We start from the raw sequence: 26,203 nt of genomic DNA, 5'->3' as shown, positions 1-26,203 counted from the left end.
AGAACGCAAGCATGGCTCAGAAAAGCCTTTTAACTAGACTACTTAAACAACCCAGGTAGATTAAACAGTAAGGAAGGATTTCTGTCCCTCCATTCAGAGGCCATGGCGGTTGCAATCTGTTCTAGGGAGACTAAGTGTTTCCAAAGGAAAGAGGAGATAGTGGGGCCAGAGGTCTCTAAAGAGTGATAGAAAGAGAGACTTTCAAGTCTCTCCCAGTCATAGGTGTTAGATCAGCACCAGCATTTACCAAGGAGCACTGGAGTTTATCCAGAAAAAAACACTGTCCTAGACTCTACTGAGGAACAGCTCTTCTTTATTAACCCTTCCTCTGTGCTGTGTTGAAAAGACATGCTCTGATTCTTCCCATTAAAATGAATATGCAATCCTTAAAAGATTCTAGGTGACTAATACATCCGCTGGATAAATAACAAACAGCTCTAATTCTATGATTGTAAGTAGCACCAGTTTTCCCACTCAGATATCTGAGTTCCTGTAAGTTTTGCTCAGGGGAGATATTACTGTCACCAGTACTATGTGTAAATCTTTACATCTTCCTCTTGATTGTCAAGAGGACTGTCAACAACTGATGGAGAACTATTAATTGACTGGCAATTATCAAATGCTTCCACTGCAGAAAATGTTGTAGCTTCTGAAGATGGTTAATAACGAGCTTTGCAATGCCAAAGACCTTATCTCCTGCATGACCAATCCGTTGAAAAATGGAAAGGGCTTGAAATCAAAAGGAAGCAATCTTTCTTCTCCAAGCCACACTTTAATGATTAGAATAATAAAGAGTTTTGACCAGACGACATTGTCTATCTCACAAATTGAAATGCAAAACAGAAGAAATCTCCAGACTTTTCTAAAGAAACCACAGACTAATAAAAAACCAAATAGTTCAGCCAACAATAGGAAAAAACCATGGTTATATCCAACTTTGGAGCATTTTAGTGGCCAAACAGAACTGTATATTACACCACACTCTTTTGATTTGCACACAATGCTGTACTTTGGTACATTAGAATGAAACTTCTTCCTTAGTAAGACAAGCCACACCAGTAATTACCTTTTTTGGTGCGTGGATGTCATATCTTTATAATCTTGACTCTGGTAGATCTCATCTGACAAAAGGTCGTAGAATTGGCTTAGCTTTAGATGGAAGTAATAGAAATTCAGATTTATAACATGCTCTAGTATTTACTTTGCAATTCTATAAATTAGAACTGCATACTTCTTACCTTACTTTCTCAGTCTTTCTATATCACCTTTTCACTGTTTAGACAGGTCCAGCAAACCCTGTGGACAAGACAGGACGGTCATGTTCTCACAAGACCTGTTCATATCTGCCTTGGGAGAATCTTTGGCGTGCCATCACAGTAAATTTTCTGTTGATTTCTGGAGCTCGGGTGATGTATTCAATCTATTAAACTACTAAACTACAGCAGTTTGTTAAGTCCTAGCTAGGCTAAATCGGTGAAGTTAGCCTTGGATAGGCTAAATGACAATATTTATAAGGACTGGGTATTCTGATCTGAGTCTGAGGGCTGTGATCACTAACCTAATGAACTGATCATTTAATCTTAATTCAGTAGGCCTAAGTGATAGCATTTTGTATAAAACAGTATGGAAAACAGTATATCATAGTCATTGCGGACAGAATAGGTAAGATTACAACATCTGAAGGAGTATAAGCTAAATAGGCCAAGTGGAACTTCTAGGATCAGAAAATATCAGATGCATGAGACAGACCTGAGTCAAGGCTTTCCAAAGGCAAAAAAGTTAGAAGAAACCACTTAATTACCAAGTAGGCATAATCTTTACCTTATTTAGATTGCAAGAAAACAGTGTAATCATATCCAATTACATTTTTATAGCTTAAAATGTTTCATGCTATTGATTAAAGTAATAAAAGATGGTTCTGGCAGCTCAAATGCATTCTTCTGCCCTTGAAACTGTATGCAAAGCATCCCATTTGAGATGTTTAAATGTTTCTTGAAACTCAGTTGTTGAACTTAGGTAAGTTAGGCAAGATTTCTGCACTAAAATAAGCAATTCTGATTTCTGCACTAAAACAAGCAATTCTTCTCTTAGTAACTTTTCTTTTCGTTTGGTATCCACACACGTTTGTAAATATTTCTTGTAGATTATTGCGGCACATGCTATAGCATATCTACAGTGCATTTTTTTTATTTATTTGTATTTCATGATTACACTGTTAAGTAGAAGTATTTTAAATCTCTTTTCACGGAAATCCAATCTCTCTGCACAGATTTATTCACTTATATTTAACTCTCGTGCTTTCGTAGCTAGTATCAGGAGGTCAACAAATCTAAACACAGTTATGCAGAGAAAAACATATTTTTCTTATTTCTTATTTCCTCCTTTGAAGATTATTTCCTTTGCTGGTAATAAACAGAGCATTTCCAGTACAGCTGCATCCATATCACAAATGCTTTCCTCCTATTCCATTACCAGTAAAGTGCTTCTACTGTCGATATCGCCTTAGTGTTGAAAGCATACATTTTACTCCTCTGCTTTGATTCCCTATATGCCCTGACTTTATTTAAAGAATAATAGAAAACTCATTCTTTGCTTTTTGTTGAGCAAAACACAGAACAGAAAATCTCTTGAGGAAAGAAAAAACCTAAACTGAAGAATTTCTTTTAAGGATGGAACTATCAAAGCAACATTACTGAGGAGGCATAAAGCTCATCTTACCGTATTTCAGAAGTTACTAAAATTCAGCATAAGAATGTGGAACAAAAAAAGAAATCAGGATTTTGATAGCACAAGAACAGCATGGTCTTGTGGTTCGAGAACAGTAACGAGCAGGGAACACCTACGATCCAGCTCAGTCCCTGTATGTAACATCCTTCACTTCTCTGTTACCCTAGTGGAAATGATAACTACGTTTGATCCAAGTCAGAAGGCATTCCTTCACTATCTTCTGCTTAGTGCTTACATATAGAGATAATGAACTTACCAAGGAACTGGTCAGTCCTGTCCTTGAAAGTAGGACACCTGCAAGTAGGATGCAAACAACTGCTTTGTAGGAATAGAGAAATTCCTCATCTAGCCAGAGCTTACAACAAAGTCCTCAAGGTCTGCCCCCACAAGTTCTGCTCTGGCCTGTCATTATGTAAATAAAAGATTTTTATGTTCTAATATTACGTAATGCTGATCATACATTATCTCTTTCTAAATTATTGAAAGTCAGGTCACACAGATATCTTGCTTGCTTATAACAGCTGTACTCACATGTGAACTCCATATGATTTAGGAATCTAAACCTCACCCATCCTGACCTCACTGCGATTGACTAGGTGTGAAAGTAGCCTCAGTAGCCTTCTTGGCTGACATATGACTTCAGGGTCTCCAAGTAATTCAGAGCTCTTCCACTGGGAACACCACTGCTGTGTATGTTTTGGAGAACTGTGACACATATATGCCAGAGATCTCCTAAAGGATGAAGTAAACTGGATTTAATGTATGCAGCTAGACTTGCAGAATCATTAAGCCCTTTTTACAGTACTCTGATAGTGCAAAAGTGCTTAAAACTGATATAAATATAAGGTACACCTCACTTAAAGTTCCCTTTATAGAGCCAGGGAAATACAAAGGGGCCTTATTGTAAAAAGAATTAGGTTCAAGAGCTACATGAAAGTATGCAAATTAAAAACCAAATTACAGTAGGGTACACTGTATGCAATACACCCTATTGCAATAGGGTGGAGAGGAGTTTAAGCAGATTAGATCCCTCTCCAGCACAAGGAACACCTCCTGATGTATTTATTGCTCCTGTTCCAAACCAAAACAATCTAAATACAACTCAAAAGAACAGTCTCTTGATTTTTCCTGGACTCCACTCTCCTCCTCTTCTTTGTATCTCCTGTCTTTTACTCCAACGCAATGCAGTACTATTATGAAAACAGGTGATGTTTCTGTTTCTGCTCTTGTGCTGAGTAGGGGTGGATGAAATGGCAGTTACAGGATTGGGCGAGAGAGCAGAGACCAGGGCCTATTTTGTGGGCTGCATTTTTGTGGTAGGAAAGGCTGAACACACACAAGGCTCTGTTTTATAGAGCAGCCTGGCCTAGTCTGATGCTGCTTCCTGCTCCTCACATGTGGCTTTTCTAAAGGTTCTTTTTTTCTCTTCTATGTATAAGACACCCAGTCCATACTGCACAAGGTGGGAATAGGCTTCTACATACACCCTGGGTTTTGAGTTTTCTGTTGGATTTTGTTTTTCATTTCAACAGCATTTAACGGTCTCTAGCTCTTTCAAAAGAATAGAAGGCTTCTGTCACTCTGAAACAGGAAAAAAAAAGTAAAGAAGAAAAAAGCTTCTCATACAAACGGAAAAATATACCAATGCTTGCAAAGAATGGCGAGCAAGATCCCTCTGACTCTACCTAGCTGAGAAAATCTAAACTGAATACAGCTTTTATCTATTCAGTAATGAGTATGCTCTGTATCTAATCCTAACCAGGGCCAAATTCTTGGATTTGCCACTGTAAATCTAATAAAAATCGAAAGAAGTGAATGGCATGGCTCCTCAATTACATCAGCATAAGTGAGATCAAATATAACAGTAGATGAGCTAAAATGATTTCATTTCCACAGCAAGAAATACATTTGGAAGGTGAACAGATTCATTCAGAATGGTGAATAGGTATCTTCCTACACTGTAATGCCCTATGGAATCTAAAGGCAGACATATACACACAGCCAGCTTTCTATCACCAGCTATAATCCTCTTTGGGTCGTTTTTTAATAACATTTACAAAATCACCTTCATGTCTGCCATCCCGTGTATTAATCCTCCACAAGAAAGAACCACCCTATAAGGCTTACTGATATTGGTGCAGACATACATATCCGCCACCTAATAACTTTAAAAATAAAAATCATTTTCCATTTTCTCCTCACATAGTGAGGCAAGCCCTGGTCTTGTTTCAATGAGTGTTTCATGTCAGGAAAGATTCTAAGACAGACTTTTCACAGATAAACAAGCCAATAACTTTCCCGCATCCATCTAGGGAGATACTTTCTTTTGTGTTTCACAAAAGAAAAAAAAAAAGAAAAAGAAAAAAGAGAGAGATTCCAGTTATGTGAAAATGTTGAAAAATTAGAGATGAAAAAGGTGCCACCGATTTTTAGCTGATTTTCAAAATAAATGTTGGAATCACCTCATTCAAGCCAAAGGGAGTATCTACATTCTTTTATCAGGGATTAAGTTTTCTCCACTGTGGGTTTCAATAATTGTTACGTCTCCATACAGAACAGCAGCAAATCTGAATTGTTTTGCAGTGTGGATGGAAGATCCTGTTAAAACAAGATATCACTTTAAGCAACACGTTCAACAGAGAGAAAAAAAAGCCAAACTGTAGGTGTGAGCAGAGATGTGCTGTCTTTGGAGAGGAACTCCAAATGAAACCTGAAGTCTAAACCTGGCTGAACTATGAGAAACTGGGATCAGCATTCGAGTGTGCCCTTTCACCATTTTTCACCACATTATGCCGTTTCCCGTACTGGGAGCTCTTACAAAACTTTCGAAATAAAAGATGGTCATCGTAAAAGTATACACTCCTACAAGAAAAGTCTGGCAAAGTAAAAGCAAGGAGATCCTTGACATCTGGTCACAAGCACGTTTTCTGCTCCATTTATAGTGTCCACCTTTTTTTTTTTTCATTATCAGTTCCCTGTCAGAACGTTTGAAATAAATCTGCTGTCCTTTCAGTCCTTTAATCTTCTTTTGGCTAAGGTTCTCACCTTTCCATTCCTGCTTTCTGCACACAACATACTGCACCATGACTGGGCTGTTTGCTTGTTTTTTTTAATGAGCATCACTATTACAGTCAACCTCATGCTAGGGGTAGAATCTGAAGAGAGATCTGTGCTTGTTGGCACAAGGAAGAGAACATCATCTCGATCAAATCTTGCTCCCTGAACCATGAGGTCTATTTGGAAAAGTTCAGTGTTTGGAAGATGCTTACAGGAAATTGAACTTGACCCCTGGAATTAGGAATTTATGGACCTATACTGTTATATTTCATGAGTGAGACACAGGTGCTAGAAATTACGATATCGTAACCTCTGACTGCTGGGACTGAACTATGCATTGCACAGACAGCGCAAGGAATTACCCAGTGGTTCTAATGGGTTATGATCATGAATCTTTGCATGTGCGTGACTTCACCAGTATAGCTTTATAGATCAAGAGCAGTAAAAGAAATAAAATATGGTAGTTGTACTGTGGAACTTATCCCTGTAATTCCTTCTGCTTTTGAGCTTTTCAATGTAAATGAGATGTCTTTTTATCGGTCACAAAAATACCGCACTTTGAGAAAATGTGAAGGTTCCAGATACGACAATCCATGCATTTTCTTCTTATTATTCCCACTATAAGCAATGATGGAGTCAAATCAGAATCAGGATGTAAATATAGTTTTGTTGTTATCTGGCTTATATACTTTTCTTATGTGAATGTAGTTCACTGTTATTACTTTCATGCGTAATTTGCTCAGTTATATGTAAGACAGAGGAAGTAGCTTTGCCCCAAGGATCTTATAATCACTTCAACCATGTCTGCATGCAAAGTAAAAAATATTGTAATGCCATGCATAAATTGTGATTAATTATATAATCTGCAAGTAACTTTTAAGTAACAAAGGAGTATATTAAGCACAGACAGTAAAAATATCACAAGACATTCCCTACTAGAATGTATCTGCTTTACAGTAGATTAAATTGTAGCCCCAAACTACCTGATAATTCAGCTTTAATGTTTCCAATTTGTCAAATTTTAATATTAAATGAGTGTGAAATTTTGGCCAGAGGTAAAGAAAAGTTTCAGGACCAGAAAGCAGCTGCTAGCAAAGGAAAAAAGAAAATTACGGAAAATAAAATATGTTCTGGCTATATTGGATGTCTGTATTTTGACCATGAACAGAAAGAAAAAATAGAAAACATGTGACTAGTGATAATCGAGGAACTCTTAGGTCTCTTATTCTGCCTTTCTTCGGGTCAGGAGCAAAGAAACCCACCATAGTCAGTTGAGTATGTGGTGTATGCAAGATTTCTAACCCAGGTGGTGCAGGATGAAATACTTTCTCTGCTGAATCCACAGTACAACTCCTACCTACAGCATTTATATCCCACTGCAATAATATATCTCCCCCTCAAAATAGCTAATGAATCTATCCTCCCAACACTCCAACTATGAATGTTTTACAATAAGAATTAAATGTATCTGAAAATGTAGCTCTATATTCTTCTGAACAAGATCTTCCATGGCATCCAGGCACCTGCTGTGTCAATGAGACTTTGACACTTTAAAGTCTTGGGTATATTTCAGACAAAAGACATAAGGGCAATATATATACCTAATCACCTACTACCGTTTAAAAAGACCCCAGAAGGTTAAATCATTTCAAAATCCATCCAGAAAAGAGAATGAGGGAAAAGACAAGGTGTTATTTCTATAACATAATGATCCAGTGTTTAGAGCACTTATATCAAGCACCCTCCGCCTGAGAGCACTTAAACTCATGTCCTATCCCTGCTAGGTATCACCATAAACATTATATGACATTCTGAGTTAAGGGCCTCTCAACTGCTCACTTCTTCTGATCTGTTTTGTATATCGTATTTCAGTATTCACCAGAACAAGGAGATGAAGCCTGGTCTCCCCTTTCCCAATACATGTCCTGATCTTGTTCTGTTGCTGATCGTGTGCAAACTGTAGTCAATGTCTGGGCACCATCTGAGGGTAGAAACTCAAAGAGATCTATCAGAATTTTGTAGTCTTGGTGCTCTCCAAATATTAGCATTAAGTATTTTCAAGCATTTCTGTGATTCTAGACCTTCAGCACAGATGGTAGATGCGTATGTATGACATATAGATATAGACGGCACGTTTAGACATGGTTTAGAGTGACAAGTCTGACATCACAGAGGAGATCTTGGCATACTAAAGATTTAATTTATGACTTGACAGCCCAAGGCTTGTAACTTGGATGCTGCACATTCTCTCTGTTCTTAATACAAATACTAAAGTCATTAAACAGAGCACACTGTTCCAACTGTTTGGAATACCCCTCTCTTGGGCTTTTTGGAAATCTTAATCAGATATCTCCTGATAAGTAACTGCTTTTTGTATTCTTATACGAATATGAAAAACAAACTCACTGTTCGGCTGATGTTTTCTTTCTGTTGAGGGATAGGAACAATGTATGCACCCTAGTTTGAATAAATTTGTTGTTAGCTTTCAAAACTATTGATCACAAAAATGTGCTGAGTGGCTTTCAAGCTCTTGTGGGCTCGATAAGTTTGGTCTACATTTTCAGATAGAATAAAACGCGAGGAAGCTGGCTATCGTGAATGCTCTGTTGTTCATGAGTTTCCTTATTGCTTGGTACCTAGATGAAGCCACAGAGGACTGAGCAGCACCGGGGCTTCATTGCCCTTCATATGCTGTAGACAGAACTTGCCATGACATCCAAAGCCAAATTTTAGTGGTGCTATATTCCTAGTGCCTGGCAGGCACAGGGCTGTGGATGGAAGTGAACACAGTATATGAGTCATCTTGGAGGAGAGGGACGTGCTGTGTTGTGAGTGGGAGGAAGCATTTGGATGAGCTGGCAGAAGCTGTGACTGCCTCAGGGTGCAATGATCAGTCATTACTCCTGAACTCAATAGCAGGAGTGTCCGGAAATAGTTCCTGACTTCCCTGTCCTGGTGACTGTACTCATCCCCGTTAAATGCAGCTCTCTCAATGGTTTTCTCTGAGCTAGTTAGCTCCTGACTGAGACTTTGGATTGTGATTGGGTTAAGGCCACCTTTGATATGGCAGCCCTTAGAGAAACCAGCTGAGTCCTATGGCCAGGCAAGGAGTCTTCAAATGCCTAGGTGGACTGCTGTTCAGATTTATTGCATTGACTTTAGTCTTTTATTCACCTCTGCTTGCAGGTGAGCTGAACCCAGAGGACTGATGATCTCTGATGATGTTTATCAGAAATGCTTTCTCCACAGGAGTAGAGGCAGATTCAGCACGATGTGATGACCGCACACATCTGCCACCGTATCAGGTGAGTGCTTTCAACATGGAGTGATGGGGAGAAAAATCCTCTTGAGCCCTCCCACCTGTAAGTCTGTGCTTAGTAATTCTATGCCCACCACATGCATTTTAAGAAATACAGAAGTGTGTCTTCAACAATGTCATTGCAATTTCGACTCTGAAGAGAGGCAAGGGGACCTGTCATTGAGGCATTTTGGCTCAATGGCTCAGGTATGAGGCAAGGGCTCAGGCATGCGTATATTTGCCTGCTGTGCAACTCCCCCTCCCAATGTGTCCACAACGTCTCCCTCAGAGGCGGTGAAAATAGGAGCCATGGCGGTACCAGAAAGAAGCACTTCCCTCAGCTCAGGCTCTTTACTTCAGAAATGCTGCTTTCATCCCTTTTGGCAGCTTGTCAGAGTCAGAATCAAGTGACCTTAAATGTGTTTATCTTTTTGTTATGCAATTAGCCATATTGCAGGGACCTGTGATTTCTTTTTGTGTCTTAATCCTTGTAACTGAGTTGCAGAGCTATCCTAGCAATAGACTCAGTAGAAACCTGGGAATAATAATAATTACAAACCTCCTGAGCTTTCCAGTCTGCCAAATTAATGTATGTTTTAATTAGCAATTGGTACTCGGTTAACTCCTAGAGGCAGTTAATTTAAAGCCTTGCACAACCATTTTAAAGTTATGTCTATTATTGCATAAACAAATGAAATCCATGTTTAAAATATCTGGAAAGTATATGATTTTCACTTGTGTTTTCATATTGAGTTTCAGAAGGAAAGAGAAGAGAAAGATGCTTTTCAAATTACCTATAGTTTTGCAGTGCAGCACAGGACAAATTCGGTGCTTAACAGCCCCACCTCCTGGTGAAAAAGCAATGATAAAACAAAAAATTGGCTTTCTGCTGGGAACATACTTTCCACAGTATTTTTGCTAGCTCTAGCTTACATAATGGAAATACTTTTTTTTTTCTTTTTTTTTTTACCTTTGCATGACTGCTCTGTAGCATATTTAGAGTTTTTTGTTGACTGTTAGGCTTTATTTCCTCATTTTCCCCAGAGACAATGTATTTTAATCATAGATGTTGCCTCTCTCCTAATGTCTGCTTTTAATATAACTGAAAAAACTATTCTCGGTTCTTCTATGCCATCCTACAAGCAAATTTAAGCTTGAAGTCAAGGAAAACACAGGTGGATCTGGAACTTCTTCTGGAATCGTTCTTGGGGACAGTGTTTGCAGGAGTTAAACTATTAGACTGTAAGGAATTCCAAGATGATGTAAACCTTGGAGAATTAATCAGCAGATGACAAAAAATCGTTATCCAGTACCATGGATCAGTCTGGTCCTGCCCTTAGGAAGGACATGCCCCTGTATCTCATGTGCTTGAAACGAGGTTTTCCCTTAATAGAAGTTCATTTTTTTCAGAGTAATCTCTTAATTGCAACTTCGGAAGCCTTCCGTTGATTCCTCTCCTCTGGAGGTGGGCTCCTAAAATGGCTGTAAATCTAGAATGTTTCATATTGAGGAGAGGACTGCCAACATGTGTGGAGATGAAAATCTAAATTCATTCCTAGGAAGCATCATGAGAACAATGAAAAGGTCAGTGACTTCATTGCTAAACAGAGCATGCAAGAAAGGAGGGACACATGAAGAAGGACTGGATGCTTGATGATGACAGACACCTTCAGTATAAGTCACGGGCAAAGTTACTAAAGTCTGCCACTTTAGCTTTTCTGATTCAGTCCCTGATTCACCCTCTGTGCCATCTTTAGGTTTGCAAGCACCTCTCTGTCAGCTACCCGTCAGCCCAAAGCTTGCACAATCTTCTGATTCTCATCATTGTGCCTGGCCCTGCAGCATCTTAAAGAGGGGAGGCTGAGTTTTACACTGAGCTGATTTTTGAGCAGGAGCTCTGAAGAGCTGAGGAGGTGACAAAACCCATCCCTCAATCTGTCTCATAAAGCGTGCTGGGTAATTGGGGTTTAGTACAGAAAAGGAGTGGCAAAAGGCTATTTTGTTTCCAAAATTAAATGTACACGATTAGAATGTATTAATAAATGCATTTCTAAGTGCAACAAGGACAAAGAATGCTCTACTTCTGCAGGTACCAGCTAGAACATTCATAGCACCAAGCTGTCCAGTAAATTCTTGTTTTAGTTTCCTCACTTGTTTGTAGAGTTAAATTGAATCAGCTAATACTTTCCAACAACATGCCTTTAAATACTAATCTAGATAAACTCTGAAGCATTGAACCCTGTTGACACACAAGGCATTAGCATTTGAGGGAAACCTTCTCTGCCCATATCTGAAAGGGAAAAACCAGCCCTGGGAACAGCATTTGGCCCCACAGAATCGTTTTTCCATTTGTAAGCTTAACAAAGTGCTGCATTAAATTTCAGGAACTATTGATTGCTCTTGAGGTGGTAATACAAAATCAATCATGGGGTTTTGTTTTAGGGAAGGGAGAAGGAGAAGAAAAAGGAGTACATGCCAGGGTTTAAGAGAAAATGAACATGGTTGAGAAGTAAAAGAATGTCATGGGGTCACAACTTCCGAGGTCAAAGCCCTATCTATGCCAGGCCTTTCTGTTGCTCAGACTTCTCACAGTTGCTTGAGCCTGCCTTGAAGAGTCTCACAGCTTTGTTCACCTCCTATTGATTGCATGGGTAGCTGTCTATGGTTTGCAGTATACTCTAGTTTAATGAATAAGTTAAGTCACCGGGCAGGAAGAGAAGTGGAGGGAGGATATCTGTGCACATGCCTTGAGGTTGCACTGAATCTTTCATCATCTTCAAAAGATTGCAGGCAGAAAGGAAGAAATAGGAACATTTGGGGGATATGGGCTTCAGGTCAGTCAGTTTCTAGGCACATAAGCATACAAAATATTAAGATGCTTAAAAAACGTGCTGAGAAGAGCTAGAATGACTCGCACCTCGCAAAATCAAATCCGTAGAGCATCTCGCCTCACCTACCTTACCTACAGCGTTCACCACGGCAAGGTTTAAAATTTAAGCTCATGGATCAAATCCAAACCAGACTGATGGAGAACGAAAGCCATTTAGGATTGAAATCCTGGGCAATGTGGGTTCACCTCCCTATGGCCAAGTGACCATAAAACAAAACACTCTTGTACCAACAGTTCTCTTCCCTGGCAGTGTCATCAAAGCCACTTAGAAAAAAAGACATTGGAAGTGGAGAGGATACCTGCTCACCTCTTGCTGGACTACACAGGGAGCTAGTAGTGCTGTTCCCATGCTGCACTTAGCTGTCAGGATACAGAGAGGAGTTTGTTTTTCCAGGCTGCCAGGGAAATGCCTTTCAGGGGCACTGAATTCACGCAAAACTACTCTGTCCGTGCTTGGGGCTGGTACAGGGGTAATAGTGGCATGACTCAAGAATGTAAGGAGTCGAGCTGAAGCCTCAGTACATCTGAAGTAAAAAAAAAAAAAGAAAGGAAAACTGTTATGGTTCATGTGTTTTAGAGCACCTAGAACACAGCTGGGAGAACAATGTATAACTAATAAATGATTTAAAGCATTTCGGTTCTGTTCCTGTTTTCACATTTTTCCACGAGGAAACAGCTATTTACTGCTCAAAAACTGTGTATAGTCTTGCAAAGTAGCAAATTTGTAAATTGTTCATGAGCAACTCGTTGTAGTATCGACTATTTGAACTGTATTGGGTGACTACATGAGATACACTGGAATTGCTTTGTGAGTCCCATCAACTCAAGATTTAATCAAAGGAACTACTATGTGAGTAAATTCTGTAACAAATGAACAATTCATTCATTTTATAATTCCATGCTAAATAGTTTTTTAGCAATTGTTTCCTAAGGTGCACTTCTTTAAGCTTGCTATTCCTTTCAAAAATTTTAATTTGCATGTGTCCAAGTTGAGTATTGACCTACAGAATTTTTCACTGATAGAATACAAGTAATAATATATATCAATAATTAATAAAAATCAATAATCAATAAATGTTAATAAATTAATAAAGCTGGTAGGCAAGAACGGAAAGCAAATACAAAGCGGACTCTTCCAAAGTGGAGAAAGCACTAGGGAGGATTAGGAGACCAGTACTGCCAGTAGCCTTTTCTGTAGCTATGAGCAAGCCATGTCACTCTGGGATGCCTTTATTTCCCCTTTTGATTCTTCATTTGCTTTTCCACAGAGCACACTACTGCTAGCAGAATGACTGGTATGATGGGGGACTAACCCCAGCAATATCCCCTAGTCTCAGCTGACATCCAGGTACTTATATAATTACGATTCTTCATAGACAATATTTCTCTACATGTAGCTATATATTAATGATCTGTGTTTTTTGGCAGTCACACATTTCCAACCTTGAAATGTTACAGGCTGTTTTAGGGGATTCCCATATTTCCACACTACCCTGTAAATCTATTGAGAAAGACAGTGTCATAGGTAGAAAAACTAATCAGCTTTCATTACAGAGACTAGATCTGTAGTTTTTGCTATTAAGTCCAGTGGAGAGAGAATCAAGGCCTGAATTTGAATTTACAACACTAACCAACTTCCGAGTTCTGCTGACCTTCTTTCTAGACTTTTCTTTTTTTTTTCATTTTTAATATTTTTTCCAGAATTTCTCACTGTGAAAGATAGCACCAGGCTAAATTTAAGCAACATCTTAATAGCTTTAAGGACTATAGAAGTCCTAAGCAAAAAATTTCAGTCTCATTTCAGAACTGGGATAATCCTTTTGCTTGTTCGTTCTTTGTGGGCCAGTAATGTAGACAAAATTTCTGCGCTTTATCAGACTGGGTTACTAAGAAGTTCTAAAAACTGACTAGTAGTGTCCCATTGCAAAGTTGTTTTGCTCACTGGCTCAGATGGAAAGAACCTTTTCATATTTTCATGTTTTTCACATCCAGTTACCTTACACTAGTTCAAGCTGTTACCTAAATATTTTGAAGGTTTAACAGTATCAAAGAGTAACAGTATCAAATAGTCCCGATATGACCCTCTTCCAGAATACAAGACTACAGAAAGATAGTCTGGCTTCAGATAAGTAGACAGGTGACTAAGGCAGCAGACTATGCGGAGAGGGAAGCAGCCTTAGGAAACTTGGCCATTTGAGGGGTATGGCCCCACTGTCTTCATTACCTCCAGTACACATGTAGGGAATGGATTATTCAAGCATCAGTTGTCTCCTGCTGGCACAGCCAGCCTGAAAGCTTCTGATAATGGTCTTGAAAGTAAGATTGGGGTAACATCTATGTCTGTCATGGCCCTTTGAGAAGTAGCTTTCACCTGTTGCCACCCCAGCCCTGCCAGCATTGACTATTGCCAGGACAAGGTTAATAAGCTCATCTCCCCCAGCTCTCTTTCTCATCCCAGGTCATAGCCCAAGAAGAGATGTTTTAATTTCACTGTGAGGACTGCACAATGCAGTGGAGTTCTAACAAGGCTGCTGAAAAGCCTTGAGGCAGCCCTGTGCACCCTCTTACACACAGCCAGTGACCTTGAGGCAGCCCCATGCACCGTCTTAAATGTAGTCAGGGGCTGAGATAAAAAGAGTGCAGGAAATGAGTGCAAACCAGCATGTATATGCTTTCAAGAGCGCTGCATGTGTATGCTCAGTTGTGCTGACTGCAGAAGGACAAAGGAGTAAAAGTTCTAAACAAATGGTCTGCTACACAATTTTTCCATAGCTAGCTACTTAGAGACTAGCTAACTTGTTAAGCTTCGTTTTCTGGATCTAAAGTGATATAAGCACTAAATCCCACTGTAAAATGATTTGATTTAGGTTCTCAAGTCAACCACTCACTTTTGAAAGGTGATCTGCGGAAATGTATGTTCAGAAATGAGAGCAGCAGAACTTATATGTGGGTAAAAGTTTTAGGAATGGTTCAGTAAATATGTAGAGGGAGGTAGACCGAGCAGATCATCAAACAAAACCAAAAGGACTCAGGTTTAAAACAAATGGAAGTTCTTGGCAACAGGTAAGAGACCGTGGACCTCCTTGCCAAAGGACATCGTTAATGGAAGACTTTTACATGGGCTGAAAGAGAGACTGGAGAAGTCTGGAAGAGAGATCTAAAAGGTATTACTAAATGACAAACCATATCAGAGTCAGGAAATCTACTCTGCTGAAAATAGTTTTGGAATGCGAGAATCACAACTAATAGATGTGTTCATATGCTTTTATGATCTAAAAGAGGGAGAAGACAATATTCTGTAAAGGAAATTAAGTCATGTAGAGACATGGAAAGACTATTTTCAGTAGAATTAGAATGCTGTCTCTGCAGAGTCATTCCCTTTACTACCTGAACCCTCTCCCTTTCAGCATTTGACATTTTGCAGGGTCTAGGTCAATATTTTCCTCCAGGTCTTACATTTGCTCTCATGGGATAGGTAGCATTGTGTGGCTGGTGGAGTGCATGAGTGAGCACATTAAGTACTGTGAGCCCTTTCAGACAAAGCATCTGCTACATATTTGCCTGTGGTTGCTGCGCACAGGACTGGCTAATGCAAGTGTACTGTTTGTGCAGGCACTAACTCAGCCTGCAACAGGGCAGGTTAGAGGACCGAGTCACTCCGGTTGCTGGGGAGGGTTTGTGGGATTAAAATGCCCGTAGAGGGAGGATTTCAACCCACAGGAGAGAATTCATCAAATTATGTTTATCCTTTGATCCATGCATGTTTTAAACGTTGGCTGGCCCTCTGTTTTTACAGCTTATTCAAGTTAATTTCAAGCCTTTCTTCCTTTTTATTCAGCTCTTAAGAAACCTTCTTTTCATAAACATACTCCATTAGAGAAAGTCTTGCTCCATTGACCTGGCTTGAAGACAGCAGTTTTGTGAGGCAGCTGCTGCTGTTATCATTAAAGGGGCTTGCCAACTTCCCTTTCTCTTGCTTGCATTTTGTTTCATTATTCATATGGAGGAAAAGGAATCTAATCAAAATATTAAGACTTTGCCTATATTTTTAACAGCTTTTTTTTTCTTTTCAACTTTGAAGAAAAGCTATTGCTCTCTCAAAGCAAATCTCTCGCTGTTGATAGTGACACTCACAAATTAAAGACTATGACACATGTTCCTGCTGTGTTATTAAGAGAAAAATTTTATATTCTAGTTTATCTTTTTTTTTTTTTGTCTTCCTCCAGCTGTCTGTGTTTCCTTTCTATGAAATGAGAAGAGCGACCATGAAGGCTTACACTAGAGGGGAAAGGGCTAAGCATGCAAGCATTCCTCTCATCACCTTGTTTCAGATGAGACAGCTAGAGACTTTCAACTGAGCTTTTTTTCACCTAATTGTTAATTCTTCTTTCAAACTCTCTGGTAATCAGTAGGTAGGTACTTCCTACAGGATCTCCATTATTTGGAACAAATGTTAAAGAGATAATGTTAAAAATACCCCCAACAATTCCTTTCAAACCTTCCCAGAACTTTGATATAGATGAATTACATTTAAATAGACTTTCTGGATGATGAACAGGAAGGGCGCAATACCCTTTACTGTGCAGTAGAGCATGTTCTTTCACTAACAGAAAATAATAGCTCTTTGAAATGTCAGAGGCTATCCACAAACTCTTACATGCTTCCAGACACGAATACCTTTCTACCTCAGATATTATTCTTGTTTGGTTTATTGATGCTCTCCAAACTGATAGTACAAAGATGACATGTGTCTTGAAAATTTTAAAAGATACTTGTATTGATACAACTGTTACAGTTCAAGTCAAAAATCAGGATGGCCTTGAATCAATTCCCCAGTCTACCACAAACTGCATGCTCAGAATCAATGGTACAGAAGTTAGAAAAGAGGTAGATAGATGAGCACACTTAGATCAATGAGAGATTTGTAAGCAAGCACTAACAGCTATCAGTGGTGTCCATCAAGTGAGAACTCAGTCAAGAAATGAGATTATCAAGAAGTGAGATTATTAGCAACACTGCAGTAAGTAGTACTCATGGTACATCGTCTGTCACTGCATACGTCTAGTCACTTTTGAATGTTTCATGGACTTCATAGTACCTGACAGCTGTAGGAATGCAAATTTATTTATTCTGCACTGTTAGTTGTTATTTACTGGAGAGCGATGCTATTTCTGCGAGTCTTGTGCCTTGAACACAATCTGACCCAGCTGCAGAAAATGCTTCTGTTTATCCACATAACAGGTCAGCATTATTTCCTAAAAGAATAAGAAATCGATATTTCAGGAATAGATATTCCTGGTTTCATCACATAAATGAGCGGTTTTCTTCAGGTACAGATTATTTTTCTTCGTAGCTGCTTTTCAAGATCAGAATCATTTACTCAATAAGCTTTGCAGAGCTCAAGGACCTCAGCTGAGTTCCCCTAGGGCATGCTCTACAGTAAGACGGATGCCAGTCTCTCAGATGTCAAACCTGGTCAGGTCTCTTATTACCCTTTCACCTCCTGCACCTTCCTAAGATCATATAGGAAGTGTGAAGCAAAATCGTTTAATGCAAAATTAATCCTTAGCCCTGTTTTGAGCTCTGAACTACAAAACAATCTCATTTTCTCAAGCTTTTTCCAAACTGCAGGTCAACAGCTTGAGCTATTTCAAAAATATAACCCAAGTTAGCATTCTAACTGTTTCTTTTCATTTCCTTTCTCTACCTTCTAAAGAAAAACAAGCAAAACTCAGCTTTTCCTGTGAGTAATTGTAAATTCCTGAATTTATTGTGAGTAGAAAACTTTAGGGGGCAATTAAGAAGAATCCTCACAGACATCATTAAACCTAACTAGACATGCATTCAAAGAGATTATTAGCTCCATTTATGAAATTCTGCACAAGTTCCTCAGTGCTTCTAATCCACACAAAACAGGCCTTGTAAATAATTTTTGGACCAGTCTAATCATAGCCTCCAGTCAGCTGTACCTTTCAAAGGTGCAGGGCTATAGCTTTTATCAGGAATCAGTGCAACAAAGAGTAGTCAAAGAAGCGGTTCTGTCATATGGATCAAAACCTGCAAACAGAGGTATGCAAATGGTAAAGCAAATTTAGTATACAGAGTAAGCACAGGCAGTGCTATTCTTTAGTCTAATGATGAGTGTAAGAGAGCCAAGGGTTGTAGGAAAACATGGTGCAATTTATTAGACAGGCTAGCATAGCTGGAAAAAAGTAAACTGTTAGGTCTACATCCGTTTTTTTGTGTCAGCTCTTCATGTTATGTCAGTAACGTCCATGCCATCATCATGGTAGTGTTGTCGCAGCCAGACTGGCCTAAGAACATTACTTGGCCAAGGTTAATTACTGACTTTGTAGTGTAGTGCTCTGTGTCCCGGCCTGGTGAGGGTGTGAGGCCTCACAGGCAGCGTCCTCCTCTTGGTACTCTAGGGCCACCTGGAACTGGCGTTGCTGACACCGGTAACTACTGGCAGAAAGAACAGAAGAGATTAGGAGGTGCATACAGAGAAGAAACAGGAGTGCTAAGAATATTTTGTTCTCTCTCTTTTGTATTATTATTAGTTTCTCTCTCTTGAAAGGAAAAGAAGGCCTCTAGAGAAACATTTAAGGTCTACCATAAATCTATGCAAGCAAACTTTGAAAGCGTAGAAAAGGACATAGCAATTTGTATGCGCGCGCCCTAGCATGAGCCTACCCTCTGCCTGTAAAGCGTACTACATATTTGTTTGCAGCCGAGCTGACATAACTATTCCATTATTCAATTGTACCATTTAAATATGTGGGTTGATCTGTTCTAGAAAATCTTTCAAATATGTTTTCCTCAGACTGGGGGCACTGGAGCATTATGCTCTCCAAATGATGTTAGAAAATTAGATTCAGTCCTGTGAGCTTTCTTGCTTTCTTTGAATGAAATTCTGCTGTAAATACAAGTGTCAAATGCTGTCAGGAGAGTGTTTTTGTTGTAGGTAGGGTCTGTTTTGTATTTGTTGCTGAACACACGTAGGCAGAATTCGTGCTGCAGTGCAGTAAAACCTAAAAAGCTATTAGAATACATTTGTGACAGCATGAGAAGACAGCATGAAAGTGCAGGATTTTTCCCTGGAAAATTAAGAGCACAAATTTGAAATATTTTCCATTATGACGTAAATGACCTTTGGTTTTGTACTTATTTACTTGCTTTTGGATTTTGCACTGAATCAAAGAAAGTCAGTATTCTAACTCGTATATTCTCATAAAAACACATCCTAGTGATGCCTTATAACCTTTCTAATGAATACCTTCTCCTGTCACTACAAGGCCTGAATCTGTCAAAGATTCTTCTTTCCTATTGTATATTGAAAAATCCTAGTTTCATCTTTTTTTTTTTTTTCCTGTGAACCAGACTGATTTATTGATTGTGACCAGCACACTGCCTGATTTCCTTGTTAACAATTAAACTTACGCAAGATGTGGTAAAAATCTGGAGGGAAGGAAAGAAATAGAAGAACGCTTCCTTAAGGGAGGTCAGTATTAATCCGAGACAACTATGAGGAACCTGAAGTGACTGCTATACTTCAGTCTTTCACAGCTCTCTGTCCGGCATAGAAATACACTCCCTAATGAAGTAGATTTATGGAAAAGGGGAAAAACGCATTTTTTTGCCCTTCCCATTCACTCCTGCACCTGAATAATTCTTCTTACTACTAACTTTCTCATTTCAAATCACAATACAATTTGCAGGTGCCCTAAAGCTTGGCTGACTGGCAAATGACAGTGAGGCTGAAGCCGTTGTACAGAGCAGCCTGAGCCCATCGAAATAGACAAAAAGAAATATCACTATAACCAAAAGCCAGCGGAGGAAAAGAGGAATGAAAGCCAGAACACAGGAGAGTGGAATTGCATCCTGAAAAATCATTGATTCTGACAAGGATGTAGGCATTATAATGCAGAGATCACTTAGCAGGAACTTCACATTGGATGCCATAACTAATAGTAGTAGGATCTCTTAACCAGTTAGTAATAGAGAAGGAATAGAATGTTTTGGGAGGAATTGTTTGTTGGTGGTGGTGGTTTTGGGGATTTTTTTTTTGCTTCTGTGCACATCACAGGTAAGACCAAAAACAGAACACAGTTATTCAAATGTGGTAGCTAGACCAAGAAAAAAATGGAACAAATACAAAAAAGTGTTACAAAAATAATTAGAGGGCTGGAGTACATGCCTTCCTGTGGGAGACGTGAAGAACTGAATCCATTCTGCTTACCAAAGATGATTGAAAGGTGAATTGATTGCAGAGTGTTTGTGTTAATGAGGAGAAAATAAAGGATTCGAAAGAGCTCTTTTATTTAATGGAGAAAAATATAACAAGAATTAATGACTACAAGCCTTAGCCACACAAACTGAAATTGGAAATCTGGCACTTTTTTTTAACAGTGAGGTCAATTAGCCAATGCTTTAAAAATCCCAAAGGAGCTGCTGTGTTCTCTGGTTATGACTGAATGCTACACTAAATCTGTCTGTCAGACTAGGAGCTGCAGATCAAAACTCCATTGTCCCAGCATGTGAGCACTGAGCCCGGACATGATCATTCTGCTGGTTTGAAGCCATTTCAATGTCTCTCTGTCCTACGCCTTTTGTAATCCCTCTCTGCTCATTTTCCCTAATAGCCCCTGTCCTGGAATGTCAAATAAAGACCAAACATCAAATAAGGATCCTTTGAAGCATCTTCAAATTCTTGGTCAAGTTTTTTTGAGCCTCAAACCATTGCCTACCACCTTATGTGGCATAAGACCAAGTTTTATGGGATTTTACCTTTGCATTGGCGTTTTTCTTTCAAGCTTTGTTGGTGCAATGGGAAGACCACAGGTTGGGATACGTTGCCCCTACCAAGCTTCAAGGCTAGCTATGAACGCTTCCTTCGTCTCCTTGATGCCATTTCTTCCCAGTGCCATCTAAATTAGACAAGGACATTAATACTGAGCTTCAGGACATAGAGGGAAGTTGCTACGCAAGTCCTCTGCTCAGTGATGTGGTCTACTAGGCCATAAATTTAGAGGTCCACTGTCAAATAGCATAACTCTCCAGTTCTCTCCCAGGTCCTGCTCCCCGAGCATCCACACTGCGTAAATGATAGTATATTCTTAGTCTCTCCTTTAGAGTCAACCAAGAAAGCCCTCTGAAACAAAACCTATTTGTGCAGTCAGGAGAAGTTCTCCCAAGGAACTTCTCTCAATAGGCAGTAAGGATGAGATCGAGATTTTTCTCTCTGAGCATGCAATCCTTCTATATTATCACAGAGGATTTTCCATCTTCCAGCATGACTGTATGTTCTCATGACATGCTTTCGGGGGTGGGGTGGTCAGTTTTATCCTACAAATAAACCTCCACCATTCTCATGGGGTTCAGCACAGGCCCCACATCATTTTGGACCCTTTGAATTGAAGAAATGCACAACAAGTGATAATTATGTCTTAGGGCCATGGGGACCCACACATCCTGGAGTTGTTCCAAGCATTTTGGAGTGCAGATGTGGCCTATCTGGCCAGTCCCCCAAAATGCACTGAAGCCATTCTCTAGTGCTTGGCTTGGCAGCCAGGGATTATTCTCTGGAGTGGACACATTTGAAAACGTACACATAGCCATATGCATTTCTTTATAGCCACCAAAAAGGACTTAAAACAGTCCATGCCTAACATCAATACCGTGAAGACAGTCTGCAAGAAAGACAAAGATGCTAATGGACAGTTTGGTGCTGTAGGGGCTGTCAAGCCAATGCTACAGTGACTGCATCCTGAATAGTAAAAATATGTGTATATATTCTTTTTTAGTGGACGGTTTGTTTCTGAAAGAAAGGAGGGATTGTCATAATATAGATCTTCACAGAAAAGAAAATCACCAGAGAGTTTAGATAATTTATCACTAGTGTGGACTGCACTGACTTGAGTGGGCTGCATGCTACCTGGGCCTTTTTTTTTTTTTTCAACCTCTTGTCAGCTGTCGCTTATTTCTGGGCACTCAGCATAGAGTACCTATGTACTTTGCCATCCTTGGCTAATATGGCAGGGATAATAAATTTGAATTACATATCAGGTAATAATGTTGCATTCTGAGACAGGTCCCAAAATACTAAGAATTTATGCTGATCCTCCCTTAGCTGCTTTCATGTCTAAGAATTCATCATTTCCCATGGATTTATTTCCTGTAACTGTGACAGGACACACTTGCTGAGTTTCCTTCGAGAAAAGTAAAATCCTGCTCAGAAAAGGACTGACATTGACATCAAGTCACCCAGACTTGTCTGTGAAGTGATAGGTGTGTGACTAGGTGTTGTGGTTTCTGTCAGTAGAATTTCAAGGACCTGGGATGCCAGAACCTTCAGGTCTGGGCCAAAAGTACTAGGGAGGTTAGCAACAACTTACACCAAGAAAATAAAAGCCTTATTTCTTGAAACTTGCATATTTCAAGTTACAGACAACATCTATGAAGACCTTCCATAAAAGAATAGCTAAGGCTTCCTTCACTAGTAGTGCCACAGTTCCTGCAGGTAAGTAAATGAACCGCAGCTGGTGAGAAGGCTTGGGTGGTTCCACTGGGGCTTCCCAGAGCCATCCTGTTGCCATCTGCTCCCGCTTCATCTTAAAAATATTGTGCAAAAAACAGCATGCAGATGGGAATGCAGTAAGGAAGCTGAGGTCATATTTGACTCTGGAACGGAAGACCCTGTGTCTACCAGCCAAGTCACAGCTGCTGAGACAGTAATTTGAAAGGATCTAATGGCTAACAAGCCACAGCAGCACGAGCCAGGACAACGGGCCTGCAGCAGGCAGGTTTGCCAAGTATCCAGCATGGCACAGTAACACTGCTGATCTCAGTGCATCAGGTGCACAGAGGCTTCTTGGCATGGCGTGTGCCAGGAACCAGTTGTGGAAGGCACTGGTGCCATGAACTTAACCAGACCAGCTGGTGTCAACTGCGGTAGACGCTCTTCAGTGGCCTACGATGTCTTGCTGTGCAGTGGAGTGAAGCCCTTCCTTCCTGTTGACAAAGACCTCTGTTTCAATCTGTGGGCAGAGAGTACGCATCCTGCTGACTACGTAGGTGGGCAACTAACTTGCCAGCAAAACCTGTTTTGATCTTCTGTGTGCCCACCATCCAGAGACAGTGTAGGCTAAGACTAGTATCTGTGAAATTCTGCAGATAGTTATCACCTCACAGCCTCTAACTAACTAGCAAAAGTGGAGGAGTTAGAGGTTACCAGCTTCCACGTAAACAAAGCTCTTCCCTTGCTCAGCTACACTTTCACGTGGGTTATCTAATACATCTTATAAGGGGTAAGGGAGCACAGATGTCCATGAACATTGCCTACTTCATCTTTCTTCAACATCAATCCTCCCTCATTTGCGGCATAGATCCAGCCGTGATATCATCTTCTGATATCTTCAGATCAAGGTTGGATGCCTTTTTGAAAGATATATTTTTGCCAGACATAAGTTACTGGACACAATGCAGAGACAGCTAGATCAAACACTATGACCGAAATAAAAAAGAATCACCCTAGATGATATGCTCATACCTTTTAGCCTTAAACTGTATGCACCTTTGACTTTTATTGTAGATTTTACAATATTCAGTGTGTTACGGGTTTTTCTTGAGTGTTAGCTCCTAGAACCACTGGATTTCATCACAGTTTTGTCTTCCATTGTAAAAAAAGAAAAAGGAAATAAAATAATTCTAGGCTATGCCTCTGCAATTGTGGACAAAAGAATTGGAAGCGTGATTTGACAGCACACAATAGCTCAGACCTCCAAATGCATTATTATTTCCTAAATCTCAGTATCTTTAAGATAAACTCATTACATTCATTTTTTGATTTTTTGAATGACTGGGCTGGCAATGCAGTTCTGCCCAAGGGTATGCCCTAACAGAGTATAACGTTTTGCATGACAAGCTGAGAGGTGACATGATGGCGCTGCAGAGGAAACAATACTTCTGTTCAGGGAAAAATAAAACCAGCGAGATTTTTTTGCATCCACACCCTATTTATGCCATCAAGTTAAAAGCTGAGCAGAAGAAACCATTAGCAATGAGAAGTTTTACTGGAAATACAAAAAAGCAAGGGGCAACATTGCATATCTTTGAATTCCTTCTATTGGCAACTCATCTTTTGACCAATATTACCTGTACAGACACTTCATTGGGAGAGATGACAGCCCACTCATTCCACATGTTGAAGCACACAATAGGGCAGATAGCGGGCACTGGTTTCAGATACAGTGCTCATCCAAGCAGAGTATCTATTGGATTCAATATGAGCACTGACTGTTAAAGGTTTCGGTCTTATATTCGTAATGTCCATCATTCTTGGAAATCTTTCTACGGTTTCTCAGCTGTGTGCATGACCTTACAGAGCTTGTACTATCAATGAAATCGTTATTCTGCTCATAGCAGCTGATCCTTAACTTACAGACATTTCAATTTTATAAATTCAGAGTCATCCTTGCAAATGACAGCAGGATACAGAAAGAGAAGCCGTTTTTTAAAAAAGAAAAAAAAAATCACAATTCCAAAGAGGGAAATAGCCCTCAGTTTGACACTACTCCACATATAAAGCTTTTTGGTGTCTTTTTTGTTCTTTAAAGTAATGGATCATGGCAGTTAAATGACTGATGAAAGATTATATTTTGCTTCTATTTTTTATTATTATGGATTAACATGAGGGAACTGAACTGGAAAACACGTGCACTGAACTTTCCTGTTCCCGCAAATACCAGACATAGTTTCTGTGGGAGCAGGTAAGGTTTCCTGCATATTGTCTGAAGTTTACATTTTCTTATTTTAGTAAATTGTCATTATTTGTAGGAAGGGCAAAAAATGTTGAGACATGGGAATGAAGCGCAGAGACAAAATGGCGGGGGGAGGAAAATTTGGTGGAGACTGAATGAATACGTGATTTGTGTCCTGCCTCACTAGTTTTTAGAGGATGACATTATCAGAAAGTCTCCTGATCAATTTTGTGGCAGTAATTTGTTACGTGACTTTAGAGAAGCTGTTTCACCTAGATGGGTAGACTTTTTAGATATCTAAAATGAGTAGGTATGCAAGCGCTTTTTAAAATTGCTTCACTCTGACTTCCAAAAGAATACCATCTTGGGTATGTGGAAATGAACTTTAAAGTCTCAGCCTCCTCTGTAAACGAACTTCATTTGGAAATCTAAATAAGATTGAATTTGCAAATTTGCTGTTTTATTCATGGTTATGGCTTACACTCAGACAAAGTAGTGGGATCCCTCCGTCCGAAGAGATTCAGCTGCAAGTCCACCTGCCTCCAGAATATACGGAGCTTCTGTATTTCTGTGGGTCTATCTTTCTTATTATGGCTACGTCGTTATTTACAGAACGGCAGTTGAGACTGGACATCTAGTCACTGTAAAGAGGCATAGCAAGAAGTGCTCACTGAAAGCGTTGCATTTAAGCTGTTTGGTTGGAACGCCTGATGGAAAAATGGTTTTTCAACAGCCCTTTTCTGGGGGGGGAAAGTGTCTACTTTCCAAAGAAACTATAAAATTGAAACTATAAAATTGACAAAAGTTGCAAGAATTGAAACTTCTGTATTGCAAAATGTTGCCAGAGTATGTCATGACCACTGTAATCCAGTTGCATCACGACACCTTTCCATTCCCAGCCACAATTCCCATGATTCATTGAAGCTGAGAACATCCAGAATGCACCGTCTTATCTTCTGATAAAGACCCAATGAGCCATCCTTCAAGACATTAAACAACCTGCTGATTTACAAAAAGGAGCTATGGAAATATCTAAACTATGGCACCATATCTTGGAAATACCTTAGAAGTGTTTCCAAAATGAAATACTTCAGAGCTCTGCTCTTTTTTCAGTATTTTAATTTTTATAGTCAAAACCACCAAACAAACAAACTGCTGATGTTGTGAAAGACAAAAGCCCGGAAAGAAAACAGAAGCGCAGACAGGTGAAGGCATCTGCCCCAGAGATTGACTTTATTTTCTGGAACTGTGCATTGCTTAGCATATTGTTGTGCTTAATAAGCTCTAAGACTGGAAGCAAAGTCGAGGGAGGCACCAGAGCAGGCTGTCAGAATGGAACATTAGTCATATCATCAGTCTATGCTTAAATAATCCCATGTGTGCTGTAACACCAAGCTAAATATACTGGGCCTTATTTTCAGCTCTGTTACACTTACGACACCATCAAAATTAAGGAATTGCACTGCTGTGATG

The 26,203-nt window shown here is 39.6% G+C and overlaps 1 long non-coding RNA gene across 1 annotated transcript; it reads left to right on the top strand.

Annotated features, from left to right (window-relative positions):
* Positions 1 to 8,683: 8,683 nt before the first annotated feature.
* Positions 8,684 to 12,026, top strand: LOC138066222 (uncharacterized). The gene is made up of 3 exons (XR_011139460.1): positions 8,684 to 8,887; positions 8,971 to 9,089; positions 10,493 to 12,026. It is a non-coding gene; the product is annotated as an uncharacterized lncRNA (long non-coding RNA).
* Positions 12,027 to 26,203: the final 14,177 nt, after the last annotated feature.

Source organism: Struthio camelus, chromosome 2 (genome assembly GCF_040807025.1).
Source record: "Struthio camelus isolate bStrCam1 chromosome 2, bStrCam1.hap1, whole genome shotgun sequence".
NCBI lineage: Eukaryota > Metazoa > Chordata > Aves > Struthioniformes > Struthionidae > Struthio > Struthio camelus.
Note: the sequence above shows the minus strand (reverse complement) of the source record. Positions and strands in the feature narration are given on the sequence as shown.